This window comes from Rhinolophus sinicus, linkage group LG03 (assembly GCF_036562045.2).
Source record: "Rhinolophus sinicus isolate RSC01 linkage group LG03, ASM3656204v1, whole genome shotgun sequence".
Lineage (NCBI taxonomy): Eukaryota > Metazoa > Chordata > Mammalia > Chiroptera > Rhinolophidae > Rhinolophus > Rhinolophus sinicus.
Window position 1 is genome coordinate 79,693,142 of NC_133753.1, and position 21,277 is coordinate 79,714,418.

The 21,277-nt window shown below is 38.1% G+C and overlaps 1 protein-coding gene across 8 annotated transcripts in view; it reads left to right on the forward strand.

Moving 5' to 3' along the window:
• AKAP6 (A-kinase anchoring protein 6) overlaps nucleotides 1-21,277 on the forward strand; it is a 461,784-nt gene that overhangs the window by 162,305 nt on the left and 278,202 nt on the right. Inside the window, exon 1 of one of the 8 annotated variants that reach the window (XM_074328133.1) lies at nucleotides 5,228-5,306. The exons of 6 other annotated variants lie outside the window; for them this stretch is intronic. The gene's annotated coding sequence lies outside the window, so the exon portion shown is untranslated. Of the gene's footprint in view, nucleotides 1-5,227; nucleotides 5,307-9,543; nucleotides 9,642-21,277 lie in introns of those variants that run through there. One more of the 8 variants, XM_074328132.1, reaches the window with a different exon arrangement.

The following is a 21,277-nucleotide window of genomic DNA, read 5'->3' on the forward strand; positions in this document are numbered from 1 at the left end:
TTCATATGTTTAATGTTTTCAAGCTTTAATCACTTCAAAAGAGAGTGAAGCAAAGAAACTATAGACAATATTCATTTGTTACATGGTTTTTAACTTTAAAAATCCTGTAGTTGAAGTTGATTAATTCTTATTCATACCAAATATTTATTATGAAAAGTAGAGCTTGTTGAGTAAGACACATGTACCTGATAAAAATTTAAAGCTTCCCGGTAAGAATTTGTATTTGTGTGAACTGAAACAGTTTATCTATATTTAACTATTATCTATAAATTTTAACTGTAATTGATATGTCCAAGACTCAGATTTTGCTTCTTTTCTTTTGTGCTTTTGTGATTGACCCACTTAGACAAGATTTTGACTTTCAAGAAACAGGAGAAGAGAAAAAGAGGGAGGGAAAATTCACTCACATGTTTATTAGCTTGATCCATGGAATTATCAATGGGAAATACAAACAGATTATTCTTAGCAGTGATCTTGCTTACAAAAGACTTGAATGAGCTTTGTGGAGAAGTAGGCACCCACATACATTCCATGACCCGATCATTTGGTAGATTCCTACTAAGTATGTATTTGATAAGATTATTTATTGATATTATATGAAAATGAATATTGCAATGTGTCTGAAGGATTCTTTTTACAAAGAAAGAAAACTTAATATTTAACCAATTGCCTTTTCCTGCTCTGACACTTAGCATACTTTTTGACACTGAACATATTTCTCCCAAGTTCCTGGTTTTGGAAGGAAGGCATTCTCACCATCCAGGATGTACAGGTGCCTGTTGTTTAAATTGCTTTGATTTTTATCCACCCAGGATTGGTATGGTGTTACATCAGTGTGGGTGCAAGTTCTAGGGAGAATGGTGAAGATTTGGATGATGGGCAGATAGAATTTAGCAATTCTGTACATTAGTGCTAATTACTGCCTGTAGGAAGAAGTCTCTCTCTATATCTTCCAACTTTTGTCCTTTTCTCTGCCAGTTTTGCCAAATGTTTCTGGAGTCTAAAGGAATGATGTTTGTAGCCAACATCAGTCATAATATACTCTTCCCTAATCCCCTTTATCCTTGGTGTGAACAGATCTCTCTTTTTTTTTTTTTATCTCAACTGGGGCAGGTACACATGCAGGGAACTTTAGAATGGACTCCCAAAGGAACAGGGGTCATGATCTGTGGTTTCCCTTTGCAAGTGTGTTTTGGAATGGTGATGGTACAGCTCTATAGAGAGCAGCTCTGCCCTGTGCAGTCATTCAGGGATCAAGGCTCCTTCCATCTCAAGCAGTACTGTGCAAGAAAAATCTAATATTGGCCACATACGTGATGTTAAATGTTTTATCAGCCACATAAAACTAGTTAAAATCAATAGGTAAAATCAATTTTAATATTTTATTTAACCCAGTGTTCCATAATATTATCATTTTAACTTGCAATCAATGTAAAAGTTATTTATAGGCTTTTAAAAATTCTTTTCTTCACAGTAAGTCTTCAAAATTCAGGTGTGTTTTTCACTTATCATATAGCTCAGTCTGGACTAGCCACATTTCAAATGCATTATTACCATATTGAACAGCATAGAGCTAGAGGCACTGCCATTTTTCCAAGACCTCAGATCCCTTCACTGAGTCTTCTAAAGCCAGCCAGCAGACAAGGAGGAGTACATAGAGCATCCCAAAGTAGATTTTAGGGATTAGGGCTGGCAGTGAAGTATATTACTTCTACCCACATTTCATTGGCCAATACCCAGTCATGTGAGCCTACCTAAATGCCTGTTGTACCTGGGAAATGTAGTTTAGCCCTGTGCCCAGAAGGAAAAGGAAATGGAGTTGGGAGTATATGGCAGAGTCTGTACCACAGCAGATAAAGTCTTATTATCCACATTTTACAAATCAGGAAACCGATACCCAGGCAGATTAAATGATGGGCCAGTGAATGGGAAAATGTAAGTAGGATGTGGGTCTGTACTCCGTAGGATGATATTTCTTCCACCAGACTGTCCTGTCTCTTCCCCTTTATTTGCCCCCTGGCCACCCCTTTAATTTTGTCCATGTAGATACAGTTCTTATAGAAAAACGAATGTCTTCAATATTTCATCTCATCAGCTCTTCTAGGATGCTCTATAACTTAATGATAGTATCCTATTACGCTGTTATGGAAAATGACAGACAACCCAGTATAATGAAGCAAATAAGCGTTATTACTGAATAGTTCAACTAATAGTGCTATTCTGAGCACTGCATTATCATTTGGAGTGGGCTTTTTCCTTCTGCATACTAAAGCTCCTCATTCAAAGCAAAGGATTATTAAGGTCCTCATCAAGCTATTTCAATCAATGTATAAATTACATTTCATCTCATAATGAGCAGTCTGTGCAATTGAAGTTTTCAGCTTTTTAAAAGCGCTTAGAAGAATAGTAACAGAAGTGCTCTTACTGGTGAAATTATTGAATTGAAGTGCTTGGATAAGCTGCTTTATTTCTTAGATGGAAAGGGATATTTCAGATGGAGAAATAAGATAATATTCCTCAAAGCAGTAAAGAGTGATGGCTCTCCATGGACTACTGAATACAACACAAGTGTCCATCAAGGACAAGTTTTATGGAAGGCAATATAATTAGACCCCTGCCCTTTAGCTTTAGATTACCCACAACAAACTGGTTTGGGGTTTTTGTTGTTGACTTACATTTTTGAATATGAAATAGATTCACAGAGTTCAAAAATTCAAAAATGTTAAAGGATATACAGTGCAAGATCCCCCTTCTATTCTCCAATGCAGAGGGTTGACCCTTCTGCCCACCTTCTCCTTTCCCTACTCCAGGTAGGTACTTATTTGTTTCTTGAAGACCTTTCCGGAGTTTGTACGTGCATTTGTACACAAATATGAATTTATTTATTTTTTCCTCCTATGTTATTCTGTACTGTTCCACACCTTGCTTTTTATACTGAATGGGGATCTTTCTATGTCAGAGTATAGAGAGCTTTTTTATCATCATCATTCATTTTTATAACTGTGTAGTATTCTGCCGAATGAGGGTACCATAATTAACTAGTCCCCTATTGATGGACATTTAGTCTGTTTCCAATATTTGGTTATTACAAATTGTATTGCAATAAATAGGCTTGAACATCGGTCATTTCACAAAAAGTGTAAATATATTGGAGGCACAAATTCTCAGAAGTAGGATTGCAAGTCATTGTGTATATGCATTTGGAATTTGATAGAAATGGCCAAATTGGTCTCCCAGTGGTTGTACTAATTTACCTTCCAACCAGAATGTGAAAGACTGCTTCTTTCTTACACCTTTGCCAATTTACGTTATCAAATGTTTGAATTTTTAACTTACAGCTGAAAAATGATATTCTGTGAGCAGCTTTTCAATATGTTTAAGGATCATTTGTATTACTTTTTATATGAACTGTGTTCAGTTTCTCTGCTTATTTTTCAGTTATGTTGTTGGTCTTTTCTTTATTGATTTGTGGGAGCTCTGTGTTGATTAGGGGGTAAACTCTGGGATATGAACTGCAATATATTTTTTTCTTGTTTGTCACTTATCTTTTGATTTTCCTTAATGTACATTTTTTCTTCACTACACAGAAGTTTTCCTTCCATTTCTTTTTCCATTGTAATCAAGTTTGTCTTTCTTTTAATGGCTCTGAAGTTTGAATTCAGAAAGCCTTCCCCACTCCAAGGTTATAAATAATTTACCAATTTTTCATAATAATTTTTACATATTCACTTTTTACATTTAAATCTTTGATCCAGATGGGATTTATTCAGGTAACAGTGGATTCAACTTATTTTTCCCTACATATTTATCTCATTATTACTTTTTCCCAGTGATTTGAGATGCCTCCTTTATCACATGCTCAAATACCCATGTGTATTTGAGCCTACCTCTGGAGTTACTCTTTCCAATTGTCTGTCTGCATTTTGTGCCAATACTGTACAGTTTTAATGAAGATAATTTATATTTTAATATTTGCTAAACTAGTCTGCCCTGATTGCTCTTTTCCCCTCCGCCTGGCTATTCTTGTTTGTCCATTTATATGTTAAAATCCGACTATTTCTTATCCTTATCTTTCAACCTGGTCCCCAACAAAACTTGTTGTTATTTGTATTAGGCATTGCATTACATTTATAAAATAACTTTTTAAAATTTTGTAAATAAATACTTTATTTTATTTTGTAATGATGTGGACTGTTCCTATCCAATAACATGTTTTATTACCTCATGTGTTCATTTTTAGAAAGAATTTCTCAGTAGTGTTTTAAAGTTTTCTTTATTTAGGTCTTCTACATTTCTCTTAAGTTTATTCCAAGGTATTTTGTCTATGCTACATTGTTAATGGAATTTTCAATTATAGTTCCCAAGAGCTTATTATTTGTACATATAAAGGTCAGACAAGTTTGCGAACTCATCCTAGAAAAAGTGCTACATACCTCATTGCTGAATATCACTATGGTCCCCTTTGAAGTACTCCCCTTGGGAAGCTATGCACCAACGCAGGACTTAGTCCACCCTTCAAAGCAATTTTGGATCTCTTTTTCTGGAATGGCCATCAGAGGTGTCCTCATATTACCCTTGATGTCCTGAATGTCATCAAAATATCTTCCTTTCAATATTTCCTTTATCTTTGGGTAAAGAAAGAAGTCGTTGGGGCCCAGATCAGGTGAGTAGGGAGGGTGTTCCAATACAGTGATTTGTTTACTGGCTAAAAACTCCCTCACAGACAGTGCTGTGTGAGCTGGTACATTGTCGTGATGCAGGAGCCATGAATTGTTGGTGAAAAGTTCAGGTTGTCTACCTTTTTCACGCAGCCTTTTCAGCACTTCCAAGTAGTAAACTTTGTTAACTGTTTGTCCAGTTGGTACAAATTCATAATGAATAATCCCTCTGATATCAAAAAAGAGGTTAGCAACATCTTTGCAACAAGTTTGCAAATTTAATTGTCAGACCTCGTATGATAACTATTGATTTCTAGGTAATAATTTTTTACACCACTAGCTGATTGATTTTTCTTCTTTGTTGGAGTTTCCCAAGCATACAGTCACATCATCTTTGAATTGTGGTGGGCTTACCTTCTTCCCAGTAGTCACTCCTCTGGTTTAGCTGTCTTTCACTAAGTTATTTTGTGGCAACAAACAACTCCTAGATCTTCATGGCACACAGCAAGAAGGTATATTTATAGTTCCCATTACGTGCCTATCACAGGCTGGGCCTCAGCTCTGCTCCAAGTCTTTATCATCTGGGACCAGGCTGAAGGAGAGGCTTCATCTGGGATATGCTGGTCTCCTGAAATCCAGAGGGAAAGAGTGAGTACAGAGCCGCTCCATGGCTCTTAAAATTTTAGCTACTTCATTTTGGCTCACATTTCATTGACCCAAGCAAGTCATGTGACCAAGCCTGATATCAATGGGGTGAGGAAGTATAATCCTTTCAAATGTAGGAACATCAACTATTAGAGATCAATAAAGCAATCTACTACGACCTCTAATTTATTTTTCCAGAAAAGCAATAAAATAACATAATCATATTGAGTGGCATAATCAGAACTCTTAGAATCCGTTAGCTCCAAATTCTTAATTTGTATAGACCTACACTTGTCATTGCTATATCAGTTAACTCTTGCTGTATGACAAGCCACTTCACAATTCAGTGTCATGGCAGTAAGCATTTATCTCACATGTCTGCTGGTTGGCTGGTGGTGGCTGATATAGGCCAGGCTTTGCATGGAAGATTCTGTTTTCTGTATCTCTTGTCTTCCTCAAACTGATGGGTTGGACAAAGAAGGGCTGAAATTATGTTGAAGAAAGTGAGAAACTTGCTTCAGGCACAAAATTTAAGAGGGTGACCAAAAAAAGTTAGTAACGAAGACAAATAATATTTTAATGCAATGTTTTAAAAACACAAAATTAAAACACACAAATCCATGATAAACAAAATATCAAAATTTTAATAAAGACAAAATCAATAACAATGCTTTGTCACACCATATTGGAGCCTGAGGCTAAAGGAAAATCAATAATACTAATCCTGTCTTTATGAATAATTATTGAAAAGTATATTTATTGAATGTTACGTATAAGACATTATGTTGCATGCATAATTTATATGTATATCTTATTTATGAGGTATACATAAATATGAATCATTCCATTTGATCAGTCATAGGTATTTGTATCAAATATACTTCTATTCACAATAACAGTCCAGTAATATGCACAGTAGTTGGAGAATTCATTTTTGAGATCTCCTTTAGAGACTTCTGTGTACTTCTTTGACTGTCCTCAGTCGTGCCTAATTTTCATCCTTTCAATGGTAAAATGATTTTTGAAAACAGGCAAGAATTGTTTAAGACCAAGTATTGGGTAAATAAGCAGGGTTATTCAGTTGGTTATTACTCTTTGGTCAAAAAAAGAAATAAATGTGAAGACATGATATTCGTTCTATTATGCAACTTGTGAACTTGCCCTGCAAGCATTTCTTAAAGTGGAATTCTAGAAATTTCTATTTTAATGGAATTGTTGGAAAAAGTAGATAGCTCCATAGAGTGACAACTTTGAGAGAAAATACTACTTTGGGATGCATAAAGTCATGAACGTAGGTGTCCCTCCATATCTATGGCTGGAAGGAAAGTTCAAAAGTCCTGGTGAATGGAGGGGACTGTAACTGTCAGAAACAGAATAGAACTACCCTAAGAACAGCTTTGTGAATTAGCTTTGTAGAGTGTAAAACGAAAGTCATAGTTTTATATGTTCTGCCATGGTGTAGAACTTGAAAATAAGAAGAAACTACAAAAACTGTGGTAAATGTGTTATAGAGAGACCAGCCCCTACCACATCCATACAATCTGCATCCCTTCCTTGTCCCCCCCAAATTTCAGTCATTACATGGTTGTAAGATCTGACCTTGACTTTGTGTACATATGTAAGTATCTAGGCACGTGTAAACTTGTTGGTCAATAGGTAGAGATGGTCCATTCATATAGCAATAAATCTGTGAATATATGAATAACCCAGATGCTGATTCAGAAATGCATAAAGAGACATTCAAATCCAAACCCGTGTGTCAATATAGCAATAATAAATAACAGTTTTATGGTATCTGTAACTGTCTTTCACCTGTATATCTTGTTTTAATTCTTTTACCTTAAAGAGATTCCCCATCTCTTTTTCTCTGTGTGCGTATATAATTGTACGCAACCATATGCACAGACACTTCTTAGGAAGACCTTATGAAACACTTAAAGATGTCTAGGCACTTCCCCTGATTTATAGAGTAGAAAGAAACACTGGTGACTAGCTTAGGTAAGTTAAATATATTAGAGTGTATTTGTTTGTTTCTTTTTTGGCAAAGTTTTGAAGTAAAATTCTTGACCATCTTCTTTTCAGTGTGGTCAGCATTATGTCCATCCATGCAACAATTGCTTATTATTTGTCACTGAGATATCAGTCTATTAGGAAGTCATAGCATAGCAAACGTCAGTTTGGGTATTTGTAGAATTACTTATCGAAAAGTAATCAGACTTGTTCCAAAATTTGTAATCTTGTGAATACTAAAATAAGTAAGGCACAGCCCTTCCTCTCTAAAGCCTTACCATCCAGTGCCTCAACGTGGAAAAACTAATCTTGCTTTTTAGGAGTAAGGCTTTATAATGAGCAAACCAGAAACACTGACCTCAAATTAAGTTCTACATTTAAAGGAAGAAAGGGTAAAAGGAAACATCACGACGCAGTGCTGGGTGGCTGTGCTTAGTAAGTGGTGTCTTTGGCTGCCTCAGCACATTAGAGTGGTGTTTTTCCCCATTTCTACCCTTCTTTTCCTTCTTACTCATGCAGCATGCTACTTCACTCAGCTGTGAAATGTTTACCATTGCAAGGCAACCTATAATTAAGCGCTGGAATAAGTGGGGCAGGAAAATGAGGACCAAGAATTCAGTTAGGTTGGGGAAAGGCATTGTAGAGAAGGAAGGGCATGAAGTGGGCCTTGAAACAGATTTGGTTGGGTGCAGAGGGACAGTTCAGGCAACAGCAATGCTGTGAGCAAAAGGCAAGGGCCAGAGTGAGTCAAGCTTATTTCAGGGATGGTCTGGAAACTGTCTCCTCAGAGTCTGGGGAGGAGAGGATGCTGCCAAGGCAGACTGAGAGTCAGCCAGTGTGACCTGAAGGCCTGAGACCCGGGTCCTGCCACCAGCTAGTCACGTGTCCTTGGCAAGTCACTGAACCTTCTAAGTATCAGTTATTCAGATGTGACATGATGGTTTCAGACTGAAAAATCTCTAAGGTAGATTCCTATTTTAAAAGATTGTGTGATTCTTTTGTGGTGGTCCTTGATAAAGTAGAAGAAAGACTTGAATTTATCCTAACACTGTGGAGCCTTTAAGTTGTCCTGGGCAAGGGAATCACATAACGAAAGAGGGAATTCATCACATAATGAAAGGGGCATTTATTGGTATTCAATTCAGGAAAGGTGGTTTAGACATATCGAAGGAAGAAAACCAGCTTGGAGGCTACGCTAGTAGTTCAGACAGGAGCAGGGCAATTGAAATAGGAATCAAAAGAGAGGGACAGACAAGAGCAATTGTTTATTCAGCCTTTATTGATCATAAGAAACTGTGCTAGGTTCTGGGGATCCAGTGATAAGTATGACAGAAAAGGTCTCTATTCTCGTGGAACTTAAAATTCTAACAGAAGGAAATATTAGCAAAATTTGTTGATTGACCAATAGGGTATTTGTGCCTTTAAAAGAATGACACTCCAAGGCCAAACATCCAGCTATAAAGAATTGGTTGAAAAAAGTTGTATTTTCATAAAATGGAATACTATGTGGCCATAAAGAATTCTGAAACATATTTATTGACATGAAAGAACATTCATGATATGCCACTGAATGAAAAACAACACAAATCCAGAACACAAAATAGAAAGTCATGCACCACTTTGTATGACGAGCGGGATTATTGGTGATTTATTTCATTACTTTTCATTCAGTAATTATTTATTGAGTGCCTGCCATGTATTGGGCATTGGTTTGGGCTCTAGGGATAAGTGATAAAGAAGAAAGACATGGTCCCTGATTAGTTTTTTGTCTCATCTTTTCTAACTTGTGCAGTGAACTCATGTTACTTCCATTGAAAAATGTATGTTTTACAAGTTTTAAAAATCACTCCCATTGGCCATTTGTGTGGTGTATAAGAATGTTTTCTGACTCCTTGGCTGTACAAGTGAAGTGGAGGATGCACCTTTATGAAATGACACTGCCCTGGCCTCCGTCTCATCCTGGTGCTTACAGGAGAGGAGGTGATTCTGGGACACCAGCCTCCTGCCTGGGGTGGAGGGGGCACTGCCTCACCTTTGGCAGCTGGACTGTCAGAACTCCCAGACTTGGTATGGCTCCAAGGCAAATAGAGTTCCACTGATGAGACATGCGACTCGGCTGGCTTTTTATAGTCCTTCTGAGGGTTGGTTATGCCAACCTTGGTGTCCATTTACATTTGCCGTATGTTACTTGACACTCCTTTTATTGAAGTAGCCTCTCCCGGAAATCTCTGTCATTCCATAAAGCCTGGCAACTGCCCTGCAGTGCAGCTGACCTCCCACAGTTTGAAAAACAACTTGTATTCTGGCTACATTTAAAGGAAGTTTGGGGTGAGTGCATGGGCGAGGGCTTGGCTGTTAATATCTTTGTGGGCAGAGCACCCACAGGGGGATCTGACACTGGTTATCCCCTAGGTTCCAGGGCCCTGTCACAGAAGGCTTTGTGTTCGTTTTCCTTTCCTCTGCCGGGTTCTTCTTCTGTGACGACTGCTAACCACGTCTTTCTGCTAGAATGCGTTCATCAGTGCCTCCTATTTTTAAAAGGCGGGACCTTTGTGTATATATAGGCTGAAGAACAGATAAGCAAGCACACCCCATCAAAGTATTATTTTTTGAAAAAGTGTTTTATGTTCCTTATAATAAATTGTAATATGTAAGTAAACATACAGATACCTAGATGAAGAAAAAAATTACCTACACTCCTATTCCCCAGAAATGTTTTGGTGGATTTTATTTGTGTACTTCACTTTCTATCCATGTCGTTGTTTTCAGCATTGGATCTACCAATTCTATAGTCTATGTATAGATCTTAAGCTATGTCTGTACCAATATTTTCCACCTACTCCAGGCAGGCCTTTTCTTTCTATAGTGAACGAACACTATTCTAATTAGGTGCTTAGCTGCTTTTTCCAACATCAGATGGCCTCTTGGCCCTGATCATACAATGATAGAATGTTCGTCCATTTCAAGGCAGCATCGACTTGTTTTTTTCATGTCATCTCTGGCTGATGGAAATCTCTGGAGTCAGGCTAGCCAATCAGATCCTCACCCCTTGTTGCTCTGTGATGAAACCCTAAGGGCGTTTTAATATAGAGGGCTCCTCTGGTCACTGATGGTCTTGACCTTTGCACCAGCCTAAGGGAGAAAGGAGGAAGACAGGTCCCTCTGGACCATATCATCCTGCATCTACCTTCTGTCCTCTGCTGGGAGCGTGAGAACCTTCCTGACATTCACGTGAGCAATCCCTGAGCACAAATCCTCCATGTAGTGTAAGTGGACAAGCAACATGGAGAAAGTTTAATTATAGAGTCTACTTTTTGCTAGGTCCAGAGATATTTTTTCCTTAGGAATGTCCTTGTTGTCAGGGATCTCTCTCTTATTTGAATTCAGCCCTTTCCAAGCCAGGCCTTTCAGTACCTGGCTTTCTCAGTTGCACCTTGCTTCTTTCTGCCTTCCACTCTAAGTTGGAATTATTGTCATGAAATGTCATGTGATTCTAGAAAAGCAAGATCTTCCCTGTTTGGATGTTTCAGGTCTTTAGTTCACTCTCCTTACAGAAATCGTCTGCTGTCTACTGCTGCCCTGTAGTATTAACTATTGATAATTCCACTGAGACTCTAATTTCCCACACTAGGGTTTTTCTTCAGCCACTGAATTCTGGCCACACGTTTTTCTCCTCCTTCCATAGAGCTAAACCGAGTGTTTGAGTGAAGCAACTGTTTCATTTTCAGTGTCTTAGTCATCATTTTCATCTTTGTCTTCTTCGTCTTCTCCTCCTCCTCCTCCTTCTTTTTTTTAACCTTCTATTTCCACATATTTTTGGAAGCAGGTAAGGTCTGAATCATAGAGAAATACTATAAGTTGTCTTATCCTTGTAAATCTCTCTTGTAGTCTTTTCTTACTCTTATTTTCTCTACTTCTAGCTCATCCATCCCTTTTATTTTACTCATTTAATCTTATTACTTGTAGTTAATTTACTTGTACACATGTGAATTTTCACTAGAAATTCACAAGATGGTTTCTGTCTGAGGTTAAATAGGGTAGAGGGGCGTAAGACTTAGGATACTGTGGCAAGGAGCTTATTAATCACAGATGAAATGTTGAAAGGAATGTTCTGAGGTTCAGTTCATATTTGTGCTTGCTCAGAGCACGTTTATTGGTTCTGTTTTTCCTTTTGTGATCTTTCTGAAACCCTTCTCACTCTTTGATATGAATCAGAAAAAAGAAGTTTCTTCCTCGCTAAGTTTATAGTCAATCTAAGGAAGCAATGAAGATAAAGTGATTTTATAGGTAAAATTAATCTATAGGTTTCGAAAGGCATTGAGATTGAATTTGTTTCTTAGCTGGTGGCTGATTTCAAAAGTAAAGTACCACGTCCTTTAAGGGGCCTGAATCAGTGTTGTAGAACTATTTGTGTAGATCCTTTATCCTCCATTTTGGTGTGTCATGAGGACATTAATAATGGATGGTTGCTGCACTTTGTAGTCAGACACATTATTTTGATCCATTTTTATTTCCCAACGGGCTTCTGGAAAAGGGCAATGAGAGTAGATTTAAAACCACATTATTGGAATTCAATAACTTTAGTCATGCTTTGTGTGTCTAGTGCTTGCTGAAGAGTAGGTCTAATATAGAGAGTCAGTCAAGCATGGAGCAGGCAAAATACCAAAATGGATTTTCTTAACTAAGATATAAGCTGAATTCTAGGTTTTAATTTAGGCTCGATGCTCAGCATTAATGTGTTAGATGTGTACAGTTTGCTCTTTTCGATTCTGAGGATGAAGAGATGAGCACAGAAACAAACAGATTTATGAAACTCTGATAAGAAAAAGATGGAAATGGGAGTGAGAAGACCTGTCCTTTTAGAGTAGGCTTTAATTCATTTTTGTTTTTTTAAAGAAAAACCATCTGAGTGTGTCCTGCACTTACACAAATGTTAAGTCAAGAGTGTTTTGAGAGAAGCAGTGAAATTACTTTTAGGGGAAGAGAAAGGGACAGTATTAGGGTTGTAGAATGGAGAAATGCCTGTTGATTATGGTTTGTGCCTGTGGAGAGGCCAAGTGTAGGTACTGGGGGATTAGCTATGTTTGTTGTTGTTTAACTTTTATTTTTATTCTTTTTCACAAAAGAAATTAACCTCTAGTAGAAAAAATTTAAAACATACAAACAGTTCATTAAAAATCACTTGTAATGCTGCCACCTAGAGAAAAATACTATGAAGAATTTTGACATCATTTTTAGTTTTCTCCATGAGTATACATAGCTATTATTTTAATAGGACTCTAGCTTACTTTTTCTCAGTTAACAATATATCTTCAATGTCCAGTGCCATTAAATCTATTTTGCAACATTATTTTTAGCATCTTTCTTTTTTATATGGATTACTACATTGTGTTAAACCAATCTCCTTTCTTTTGATCTATTGGTTGTTAGAACTTTTCACTGTTGTAAACAACTCTGTGATAGCATTTCAACAGATAAATCCATTATTGCCTTAGTGGAGATTCTTAGGAATGATATTATGGGGTCAGTGGAAGGCAATGGGAGCTTTCTAGAAGGTTAATTGACAACCTGTATTTCCATCTGCCTTACATGAAAGGGTGGCATTGGCTTCAGAATCGGGATTTGTGGTTATCTCAATTACAGTGTCTTAACGATAGCTCCTAAAATTAGGTCTTCACAGGACTCTGATCCTATGAGGTTTCATTTCCTGTTCCGGCCTCTCAGATGTGAGATCTAAAAGCTTGTGTCTATAATATTAGCTTCTAACAAGCATGCTGTAGGTGTTTAAATACAAATTAACAGCCAATCAAGTTGCTGTGGATATTTATGTGGGGGAGGAAGACATAGAAACATACCCTTAGAAGCTGTGTCATGGTCTTAGTGATCTAAATATATAAAGAGTACTTCTAAGAAGGAAGTTGACCTTTCCAAGGGGGCAGTGAAATCCCAAATAGGACTTTCATCTCCGTGACATCTTTTTCCCAGTATAATGAGCATTTATGAAAAGGTCAAGAGAAAGCATTTGTAAATGAACCTGTAAGACTATTTATAATTTGAAATGTTCCAAAATTTCAAGAGTTACTAGAAAATTCTCATCCCAGGTAAATAAATCTAAATTGCTAAAAAGTTTTGATAGAATTTTAGAAAATGAAATCTTAAATGACTGAAATTAAGAGAGAGTAGTGTAGTGGGCAGACAAAAAAAAATGAGCCTCAAAGAAACGTGTATGGGTGGGTGTGGGGGGAGTGGGAAAATAAGAGGGTGGAAGAGTAATGGGCTGAGCCTACTATGGTGACTAAGGAAAACTCAGACATTAGCCCTGGTGTGGGACAGTGGGCACCTTGGCCCTCATTCTGAATGAACCATAGATCTCTCCTCCTCAGCCTATGCTATGGACCAGCATTGTTATTTCAGGGTCACTTGCAGGAGCCAGATACTTTTCCGTATCCCCAGGGTGGGTCTCTGGTCTCCTGATTCCAGTCTAGTGCTCATTCTGCTTAAAGTAGAAAATAGCAGTCATGTGACAAGGATTTTCAGAGATACATAAAAGCTACTGGGTAACTAAAGCTCTGGTTATACATTCTGGGAAGGGGACACAATATAAAAGAGAAAAAAAAGAAACATGAAAGAAACTCTTAGCGCTTCAAGATTGGGGTCATCCATCCAGTGCTGTCTTTATAGATGAGGATACTGCGGTTCAATGATCTACTGGGGCACAGACACCCAGTACGTACCAGGGCCAAGAACTCAGACTGTGACACTCAGCCTGGTGCAAAGTAATCTAGGTGTGTCTTGTGATTCATTCATTTGTTTCTCGTGATAATCTTCAACCTCCTGTTTTCATGGTTCATGAATTCGGTATCATTAACCTCCGCATGTGTTAAGAATCTATTTGCATGTGTACCATATCCTATAAAGCAAAAGAGACAAATGCAGTGCTTGCCACGTATGAATTTCCTAAGGCAGGCAGACATCACAGAAATAGACAGAAACGACATACAAGACCACTGAACAAACAAAGCAAATACATAAATCATACAACTTTGCCATATGAGATGGTACATGAAGAGATCATCCCAGTCCATTGCTTTAAGAGAAACCCATCTTCATTATTGGATAGTCCTAAACTGATAAGTAATAAGGATCACCCCATGCTCTGTAGTTGCCGAATGGGAAAGAAAAAGGAAGAGTGCTTTCACCTGGCACACCTAGCACTCACGTGCATGGTCCAGTTTCTGTGGTATATTGTTGATTAGCACCTTCATTGATTTGTATGTTTTTGTGTATTCTGTGACAATCTGCAAAGACTAGGAGGGTCTGCTAAGGCAGGGAGACTCTCAGGGCCTGCCTTTTAAAACCAAAGGACTTTTCCCCCCTTGGAGGAAAACTAGTGGTCTTATGGTTCATAGTCATATTTTTGTTGAGTTTTTTTCCTTCTAGAAGGATTTCGCAGATGATACATGAACCTACAGACACCCAAATGTTTAAACTGTGTCATATGAACTGTAATGAACGTGAGATTGGGTATAAGTTCTATTATCTCAAACACCAATTAAAGACAAACCAAAGGTAACCCTGTTCTCTTCGGTGGTAACAAAAACCACCTGGACCAGGTAGCTTATGAATTCCTGTTCTAGTCATTTGCATCAGGGACAGTATTAGTAGTAGTTTTAGGGCAGTGTTAGTATTATTATTCTGAAAGTATCATATTTATGATGTGAGATAAAACCAATGAGTAATTATGGGGTCTTCGAATTCTATTACCCGCTGTGTTCTTGAGAACCAGGATTCTGGTATAGAAGAAAGGAGATACAGATGTTTTATGGAAGATGTTAGGTTAAAATGCTATGGTTATGAATTTGAATTGGAAATATCAGTTATGAATTCGTAAGGTGTTTTATTTTTTAAATATGCATCCTTACTAGCTCTGTTAATTATAAAACCCTAGAAACAATGATTAACCCAGTAGTAATGAGCATCCCTACTCCCCAGTTTGGAAAAATGTTTGCCATTAAAGGAAACCAAGGCTTCTTACAAAAATGGCTGATGTCAAGCCTGACAATATATATGATGAGCAAGGAAGCTAACAGAGACTACTAGAATAGTCAACTTGAAGTCAAATTGAAGGGAGAGCCCACTGGCCAAAGATGAGCTTCATTTGGTTAAGAATTGTGGTAGATCAAAACCCATTAATTATGTTTAAATCTATGAACACAAAACTATATTAAGTAAACCAACTGGTTGGTTACCTTGTGAATATACCGTGTTTCCCCGAAAATAAGACCTAGTCAGACAATCAGCTCTAATGCATCTTTTGGAGCAAAAATTAAAATAAGATCCAATCTTAGTTTGCTAGGTATAATATAATATAATATGATATGATATAATGTAATATAATATAATATAATACCGGGTCTTATATTAATTTTTGCTCCAAAAGATGCATTAGAGCTGATGGTCCAGCTAGGTCTTATTTCCGGGAAACACGGTAACAGAAAACCAATCCCTTTTCTTGAAAACTAGGTAGAGAAAAGGAAAGAATCAAGCATTTTTCTTCATGAATTATGTCACTGTAACCAAATAGTCAATAAAGTTATTCCAGCTAATAAAGTTATTCCAGCTAATAAATGAAAATAAAATGATTGAATGAGAATATCATCCTGACATTAACAGTTTTAGGCACAGAGCATCAACTACCAAAACAGTTGACAGCAACTATCAAAAAAGAGCAAAAACCAGTTAAATGTCTCTTGACAAAAGAACACAATGCTATTTAGAGTTCTGTCAAAGAAATTGAACCTCAGGCCTCAGGACCCAGCTGCCAGTTTGTGGGAAGTAAAGAGGACAGACTGACTGCGTTATGTGGCTGCAATCAAGAAATCCAGATTGTGGGAAACTCTGCAGGCCTGATGCCCCAGGATCTTTAACAGATGAAGTGTATGAAGGAGAAAGGAACATAGATGAAATCTGTAGATTTAAAAAGACTTGAAAGACATATCAAGTGAAAAACTGGGCAAAAGTAGGTTACAGGAACCAGGCATGCTTACTTAGGTGATAAAACCATAAAGAGCCACAAGAAAGTGATTGCTGTGTAATCAGAACAGTGGTCACCTTGCGGGGGGGATGGAGGGGAGACTGTGCTGGGGATGGGGGACATGGGGGCATTCCGAGATGGCTGGCCAAGTTCAAATTTCTGAACTTTAGTGGATGTTTGTTACAAGCCTTATAATAATTTACTAAGATAGATTATATATATATATATATATATATATATATATATATATATATATATATATATATATATATATATATATATTATGATCTTTTGGATCTGTTTCATTCTATAGCAAAAGGGTAAGAAAAGAACAGAAAAAAAATTAAAAAGCAAGCACGTTAGAGAAACTCACACACCTGATGTTGCCCCAGAGGTTATCACAACACTGACAGCAGTGGGTAAATAAAGCTGCGGAAAATTGTGTTCTGGGGCACAAAGAAGGTAAGTTCTATAAAGACATCGGTGTAATGTGGGTGGCGGGCTGCCTTTCAAGCTGCTGGGAGGTTTTGTTTTAGAGTTTTGCGCAGCAGACTTGTAAGTCAGCCCAGACGGATGACCCCTCTCTGGCTCAGTGTTTTCCGACGTGTGGTGTCTTGAACACTGGCATCATGAGCACTGCATGCTTAAGAAAATGCAAATTCCTCGGTCCCATCTCTCCTCAAAATGAGCAGCCCCGGAATCTGCATGATTAACAAGCACCCTGGTGTAAGAACCGCCGCTGCTTCTCTGCTGATTTCTACCTGGAAGTACAGATCTGAGGAATTGCTATACAAACTGTTGAGAGTCAAGACCGTAGCTGGGATTTTCATGAGTGAATGAATTTAGATTTGGGACCTTTATCTAGTTGAGTCACATAGAACCCTGAATGTGAATGTGACCTAAGCAATAGCTCATAACGTTTCCTCCACAGTGTAATAGCAATTGTCAAATTTCCTCTCTTGTTTGAGAGGGGGTTTTATTTCTCTCTCAAATATGTCGAAGCCTGGGATTAGGAATTTCAAGTGACATCTCAACCAGTGAAGCCTCTGAAGCTTGTAAAATAACACTTCCTAACCGAAGAATTTTCAAATCATGCAAAGCAGAACAGTCCAGATTTGGATATGGCCAGGCAAGACCAGACAGACCTTCTAATGGGTCCTTTCTCAGTTGAAGACAAAGGAGGCGGTGTGAGAGCAGAAGTGTGAAGGCTGCCAAGTCTGTGTTCAGCATCTTCATCCTCCTCTTTCTGCCATCTCTCTCACTCTCCCAAATTCAGGTGCTTTTTCAGCACCTCTCCTAATCAAAACAGGAATGATCCGTCTTCAGTTCCTTTTGCTGACAGAGTGCTGAGAGTGCGGACACACTAGGAGAGGAAACAAAACTAGTACTTGCTTCTTAGGATTTCACTTTGATCTGTGAAACACAATATTTTATCCCATTGAATCCAGTTCTGCAAACATCATTTGAATACTGCCCACATGCATGGCGGTGTCCTAGCAATGTGGCATTATAGATACAAAGATAAGTAAGATACATTGCCCGCTTCCAGAAAAGTACAGTCTAGTCAGGAAGATGGAGGGGTAATAGCTAATGATAACAGCAAAAGCATTTCCACATAAGTAATCTCATTTCAGTTCTTACACTTTGAAAATGTTAGCGATTAAAAGGGTAACCACTGTTTACAACCATAGAGTTCTTCAAACTTTGAGGAGACGTAATGTGACGATCCTAAAAAGTCTCAACAGCCCTCCCACCACACTCCATCACTGCCATGCTCAATACGAGACAGAGGAAACTAGGACCATTAGAGGAAGGAAGAAACGAGAGGGCAATCTACTTTTTGGGGAAATAGAAATACCTTGTCATAGACACATCTATCGGTGTATCTTTGGGAGAAAGAACAGTTTTGAAAGCCAACTGGAGGTGACGTTAATCATCTGCAATAGGAAATTTTTTATATGAAGTTCAAATGGTTCATTTGTGAGGGTTTTTTTTTTCTTTCTTTTTTAATGAGTAACTATGGTGGTCCCTTGATCTGTATTTTAAATAATAAAGTACATGTATTTGGTAGGAATCTCTTCTTACCTTTTTGTGATAAACACACACATATATGGTGGGTAAGGACGCTTTTCTTTATCAATTTCTACAATTGCTAGTAAACTGAATGAGCCGTCATGATGACCTAGCATTTTGCAGTAAGACTAAAATAGGTACACACGACACATCTTATATTTACTTTTCTCTTGCTTACTGACTCTATAACATGAAAACTTTTCATTCTAAATGTGGTGGGTATGCTCTGCATAAGACAAGGGTTCAAGATTTATGAAACTCTGATAAGAAAAAGATGGAAATGGGAGTGAGAAGACCTATCCTTTTAGAGTAGGCTTTAACTCACTTTTATTTTTTTTAAAGAAAAACCATCTGAGTGTGTCCTGCACTTACACAAATGTAAGTCAAGAGTGTTTTGAGAGAAACAGTGAAATTACTTTTAGGGGAAGAGAAAGAAATTACTTTTGGGGTTGTAGAATGGAGAAATGCCTGTTGATTACGGCTTGTGCCTGTGGAGAGGCAGATTGTAGGTACTGGGGGATTAGCTATGTTTTCTCATTTGGGGATTGCATTCAGGGAAGCAAGAAGCAGACAGAAGTGAGAGGGGCTGCATTTGTGTGATTTCCTGAAACTGGGGTGCGAAGTGTTGCTTCCATACCTGGGTGTGGAAGGAAGGGTAGGCTTCTTTCCAAAGGCACATGGAGCCCTGGAGACTGGTAGTTTGGGGCACTGTGGCAGAATGTTGATCCATGGACATTTCTAATGTCACTAGCAAACCTTCAAGATGTTTTGCAAAAAAAGGGTTGAAGCTAGGCATGGTGGCCTTATGATGAGACAGCAAATAGAACCTCCCAGGGACAATTTGCAGGAGCTGAGGGGGTCACATTTAGTGTTGTTACAGGAAGCAATCACAGGAAGGGTATCCTCATTTCTGTCCTATGCTAGTGACAACTGGACATACCGGTTATATACGTAGCAGTAATCTTAAAAACCTTGTATCTTGTCAAGAAGAAATGATACAACTAAAAAATATACAACAGTCTTCCAAAAAAGAAAGAAAAAGAGAAGGCACCTCTCTCATATTAACATACAACTAAAATGAAAGAAGAATACCGAGCCATCCAGCCAGAGTTTATTTGTAAACAGTCTCAGGTCACATTAGTGTTTGTGTCAGCCCCTTTGGTAACCATAGGCTATTCGTGTTTCACGACAGACAGCAACAGCTGCCATTTTGAGACCACAAGGTATCTAGAAAGTTGAGTGAAGTGGTGAGTTGGCAACATAATGCAGTCAGTGCATTTTATGCTGTGAGTAGTTCTGAGTGCCACATGGGCTACTGTGTGTATGTGAATTAAACACAAAAATGGAGAGTATCACCTTCCTACATGAACACAGTCATATCTATGGGGAAAAAAAATCTTCCAAAATTTTAAGATAGATTGTTTGTTAACAACTGTCATTTGCTTTAGTTCACTTTGAGATGGGCTCTAGATTAGCCTCATTTTCTTTTATATTTGTCAGAAAATCATGTGGAAGCTATAGAATTAGGGCTGGTGATTGTAAGGCCATGATCTAAGGAGCTGTGCTACTTGTAATTTCCAAGACCCTGATGGGAATGTGTGGCCCACAACAGATGTTTATATGCATTTTATGAAGCGACTATAAATTGGTTTGCTTATATTATTTTTTAAATTATTGTACAGAAAAATTGACCTTTTTTTTGGGTGTACAGTTCTATAAATTTTGACCCATATGTAGATTTGTATAACTACCTCCACAATCAGGATACAGAATAGTTCTATCACCCCAATATGGGGGCTAAAAAAAATTAACACTTTTCCTCCCACCTTCAAAATTCTTCTAGCTGCACCAATAATCCACTTAACAGACAGATTAACAGGAGAAAATCAAAGTTTTAATACATGCACACAGGGAATTCACATAGGCATGAAAATTCCAAAGACAGTGAGGCAACACTGGGTATATAAGACATTTTTGGACAAAGGAGAAGGGGAGGCGGGAAGGGCCCTGGATTTCAGAAGTGAGAATGAGTGAGTTACAGGTCGTTGAGGAAGAGGGGAGCACTCATGGCAGGTAAATGCTTGCTGGGCACCTCAGAAACAGTGGGACACAGAGGGTATCTAGCTAATAGGCTTGGCGTCTTCCTGACTACTGCTGGGGTGAAGATTCTTAAGGTATTAAACCAAGGCTTCTTTCCTAAAGCAGGTTATTTCAGTCTGAATCTCTTGGAAAGGGGGTGAGGTTCAAAGGTTCTTTCTGAGTCTTGTTTCTTAACATACAGCTTAAAATCAATCTCCCCAAAAAGCAGCTTCAGGGCAGCAAAATTTCAGTTCCCTTCACCTACAAGTTCCCTGGTACTATCCATCCATAGTCACGCTCTCCCCACCCTCACTCCTTGGCAATCTCTTCTTCATCACTACAGTTTTGTCTTTTGAGAATGTCATACATGGAAATGCACAGTGTGTAACCTTTTGAGATTGCGTAGTGTATGGCTGTACCGTAGTTTTCTTATCCATTTACCCACTGAAGGACTTTTCTGTTTTGGTGTTTATGAGCAGAGCTTCTTTTCGTTTTTGTGTATGCCTAAGCTTTCATTTCTCTAGGATAAATACCTAGGAGTGGAATTGCTGGGTCATATGGTAAGTGTATGTCTAACTTCATAAGGAATTGCTAAACGGTTTTCCAGAGTGACTGTACCATTTTGCACTCCCACCAGCAGTGTAGGAGAAGTCCAGTTGCTCTGGAACCTCAGCACTTGGTGCCATCAGTAACTTTCCATTTTAGACATTCTAATAGGTATATATGCAATGGTATCTCGTTGTGGTTTTAATTTGCGTTTCCCTGATAGTGAATGAGG